We start from the raw sequence: 4,630 nt of genomic DNA, 5'->3' as shown, positions 1-4,630 counted from the left end.
CCCTTTCCCATCCCTTCCCATCCATTCCCACCCATTCCCATCCATTCCCATCCATTCCCACCCATTCCCACCCTTTCCCATCCCTTCCCATTCATTCCCATCCATGCCCACCCCTATTCTCTCAGATTCCAACGCCGCCGTCCCACACGGAGCCCTCGGAGCCCGGCACGTTCCTTTGCTGGATGCACAAACACGAACTCATTAGCAGCCCTAATTAGCAGCGCTAATTAGCGGGATGCTCCAAAGGGAAGGAAAATGAAGGAGAGGCGAAGGAAGAGACAGAGCAGAGGGGGGAGGGATTGGGAAGGGGGAAAAAAAAGGGATACAAAAGACATGGAGAGAAAAGGTCTGGATAAAAATAGAACTGAGGTCGTTCCCTGTTTGTGCTCTGGGTACCAACAGCTCCAGGATTCCCAAATCCCACCTGGAACTCAGCATTCCAAGGAATTCAAACTGCCAGGGAGCAGTGACGGACAAATCCTTCCTCTCCCTTTTCTCATCCTCATCCTCCTCTTCACCTTCCACTTCCTCACCTTTTCCCACTGGGATCATTCCCATCTCCCATCCCAGCCAGCAAATCCACGGCTGCAGTGGCGGGGAAAGCTGAATTTTCCTAAAATCCCTGGAAATCCCGATATTCCAGCTCTGGCACCGGCACAAAGTCATTCCCGCTGCCCTAAACGCGCTTTAAACATTCATCCACCCAAATCCCAACCCTGTGGAGCACAGGACGGATCCGGGCTGGGACTGGGATGTTCCATGGCTGATATTTTCCCTGTTTTCCCTGTTTTTTCCCTGTCCTCGTGCCAGAGCCGCTCCGAAAAAACATTGGAATGACAAATGCCGCCCCCGCCTCCAATTCCGGTCACGGCACACGCGGCGGATTTTTGACCCGGCAGCCGCTTTTTGAAGGAATAAAAATCCTTCTTTCCGCTCCTCCCGATGACTCCACACCCATCAGGGCCGTTAATTGCCGGGAATATTCCAAAGGGCGAGGGAAAATTGCGGCTGAACCGACTCTCCCGCCTCGCCCGAGGAATAATTGGGGACCTGGAGGTTGTGCCGCGTGTCCCAGCAGAGCTCGTTTTTCCCGATTTGATGGCTCGGTGTCACAACTGGAGTTAAAAGCATGGATGGGAATCGGTGGGAATGCGGCAGGGAATGGGGCAGCTCAAATTCGGGGATTTATGGCGGGGGGGGAGCCGATCCGTGATGTCCGTAGGGGTCTGGGATTGTCCGTATGGACGCAGATCCACACAAAACCATTCCTGAGACTTTATTCCCTATAAAGAAAAGCTTCACGATGAGTTCCATGCGCATCCGAAGTCCCAAACCAGCAGGGGAGTGGGATTTTCCCATTGCTCCAGCCCTAAGGTGGTAAAAAATTCCCATTTTTGGGGGGAGGTTGGTCAGGAGTGACTTTGGGAGAGAAATTGGAAATAAATCCAACATTGCACCCTGGAAATGCCTCTCCTGTAGGACAGGGGCTCTTTTCCAGCCTTTCCCATAGGATTGGAATTCTTTTCCTGCCTTTCCTTTAGGATCAGGACTCTTTTCCAGCCTTTCCCATAGGATTGGGATTCTTTTCCTGCCTTTCCTTTAGGATCAGGACTCTTTTCCTGCCTTTCCCATAAGATCAGGGCTCTCTTCTGCCCTTCCTGTAGGACTGGGATTCTTTTCCTGCCTTTCCATAGGATCAGGACTCTTTTCCTGCCTCTCCTGGAGCCCCCAGCAGGCCTGGAGCACGGATTTGATTCCCAACCGGAATTTGAGCGGCAGCAAATCAAGGATTAATCAGGTTCTATAAATATCAGCATCCCTCTCCCAGGCTCAGCTCCTGTTCCGGTGCCTTCCAGCAAACCTCAGGATCTGAACATTCCCAGAAATCCCCTCGGATCCCTCCCAGCCTCCCAGTATCCGCCTCTTTTCATTCCACATTTTCCTCCAGCTCGCCCAACCTAATCCCGAATCGCAACCACGGGAAGAGAGGGGGAATTTCGATTCCCAATTCCTGGGCGGGTTTAACAGGTGGATGAACTTCCTGAGGATCCTCCAGGGCTGCTCATTATCCCGGAATTCCCGGTTTTCCTGGGGCCTGGAGCCCCCGGTGTGGTCATGGCAACTGGTTTTGCTTAAACGCAGCTCAGGAGTGGAGTTAATTTTAGATGAGGTGAGGAGGGAGCTGCTGCAATCCTTGGATTTCTCCTCTCGGAACGATTCCCAGGAATTCCTGCACCACGGCAGCCCCCCGAACATGGTTATCCAGAGAATAACTTGTTTCTCATGGAATTATAACGGGGTTTGGATTGGGACGGGTCTTAAAGGTCTCGTTGCAGCCCCAAATCATTTCATTCCAGCTGATCCATGGAGTTGCTCATAACCAATCCCAAATTTCTCCTCCGTGAGCTCCTCAGGCTCCGTTTTTTTCCATGAATATTTCGCTGATGGATTCCTTGACTCCCGTGCTGGAGCCAACAGCCAAATCCAAAGGAACTTTCAGAGAGAGCTTTCCAGAAAGCGCATCCGGAGCTGCCCATCCCCAGCAATCCCAGAGCCATCCTGCTGGGAAGAGCGAGGGATGGAAGGAAAACTGAGCCAGAGCTCGGAGTTCATCCTGAAAATCTCCTCCCGGCAGCTGCCACAGGAGTCATTCCATCATTTATTTTTATCTGGCCAGGAAAAGCCAAAGCTGCTCACAAGGAACTTTTCCAGGCCAAATTTGTCCACGGAATTATTTTCTGGGAGGAATTCTCTCCGTTCCAGCCTTGCCCCGACAAATCCGAGCCGGTGCTCCCGATGCTCCCGCCCGGAGCTGCTTCCCACAGCACCAGCCACGGGATAATTCCATGGGAATAATTCCATCCTAGATTGTTTGGGACTGGCCTGGAGCATCTCCAAGGACTTTCCATGAGTCCTGAGCTTCCCAAACATCCCGGGACAGCGTTGGATGCATGGAGCTGTCTCTTCCCAAGGAATGCTCTGCGGGATTGGCCCTCATTAATCCTCACCCTGTCATTAACCACAGCATTTAATTGATAAATTAGCATCTGGTTAGGCACGGACAGGACATGGATCAGCGGGAATGAGTCTCCGAAGGCCATGGATCTGTGGCGGTGTTGGGAATACCGGGCAAGGACAGGCACAGGAAAATCCCATGGGAAGGATGAGATGGGTCGGGGATGCTGCCTCCCAGGATAACTCCTGGAAGCTGGAAAAGGAATCTTCACCGGGAGCTGGAGTGCCAGGACACAGGGAATGGCTTCCCACTGCCAGAGGGCAGGGATGGATGGGATATTGGGAAGGAATTCCTGGCTGGGATGGAATTCCCAGAGAATCCATGGCTGCCCCATCCCTGGAAATGTCCAAGGCTGGGTTGGACATGGCTTGGAGCAACTTGGGACGGTGGAAGGTGTTGGGGGTGGAATGGGAAGAGTTTTTGGGATCCTTCCCGCCCAAACCATCCTGGGATAACACCATTCCAGCCTGGGAATGGAGTCTGGATGCATCCCAGTTCCAGCAGCGGCATTGTTCCTGTAGTTCCATCCATTCTGCAGCTGCTCCCTCTCACCTGAGACCTCAGGATGATCCCAGCCGGGATCCCAACCCCATCCCGGGTTTGGGATAAGCAAACGGGATTTATCCCTCTCCCCGATCCATTTCCCCTCATTTCCCTTCCTTTTACCTCCGGCTTTCCTGGGAATGCTCTGCCCGCGTTGCAAAAGCACGGAATTATTATTCAGGGAAGGAGTGGGAGAGAGGCTCTAAACGCAAAGCGCGGGAGCGATCCTTAATCATCCCCATCATTCCTTAATTGCCGGAGCCGAGCCCATTCCGAGGAGAACATGGAATGTTAAATTTAGACGGAGCAGAGCACCGGGATCTATTTTGGGGGATTCGCGCTCTCCACGCGACGGCTTCTGCCTCCCGTCCCAGGAATGTCAACACCGGGGACTGGCGGAGCAGCGCCAGCCACGCATTCCGTGGGCTCCCGCCAGGAGCTCCTGGGAATGTCGGAATGCGGCAAAGCCTGGGAAATGAGTGGAATGAGGATCCCGCTGGATTCCGCATGTGGATTTTTGGGGAAAACCTGTTCCATGCCCCGTTCCGACGGCGCCGTGTCCAAAGGCACCTCAGGATGGGATGGGGTGAATCCTGCCCGGTGCTCCAGTGTGGAAGAGGATCCATAGGAAACCATGGATCCATTTTCCTCTCTTTCTGGGGTCCCAGACTGGCAGAATTCCTTGTTCTCCTCATTCCCTGCTCCCCCTTTTCAAACCCCTTTTCCAAGTTCTCCTGGAGACTTTCAGATGGAGATGCAGGAGCAGGACTGGGATCTCCCACACCAATCCCTGATTCCCATTGTTCTCCATCAGCAGGACTGGGATCTCCCACACATTCCCTGATTCCCATTTTCTTCCAGCAGCATCTCCCAAAACATTGGCTCTGTGGCCACGCCACCTCCTCTCCCTGTCCCCCACCTCAATCCACGCATTCCCATTTTTTTGGGGAGTCTGGAAGCAGCCATGCTGCCCCTCTGCCCCTCACGCCTCCCATCCCTTTGGATGCTGCTATTCCCGGGAAAATCGACAGCGGGAGGGGGAAAATCAAAACTTAATAAGAATTAAGACAA

This window comes from Corvus brachyrhynchos, unplaced genomic scaffold (genome assembly GCF_000691975.1).
Source record: "Corvus brachyrhynchos isolate BGI_N302 unplaced genomic scaffold, ASM69197v1 scaffold72, whole genome shotgun sequence".
NCBI lineage: Eukaryota > Metazoa > Chordata > Aves > Passeriformes > Corvidae > Corvus > Corvus brachyrhynchos.
This window is presented reverse-complemented; position numbering follows the sequence as displayed.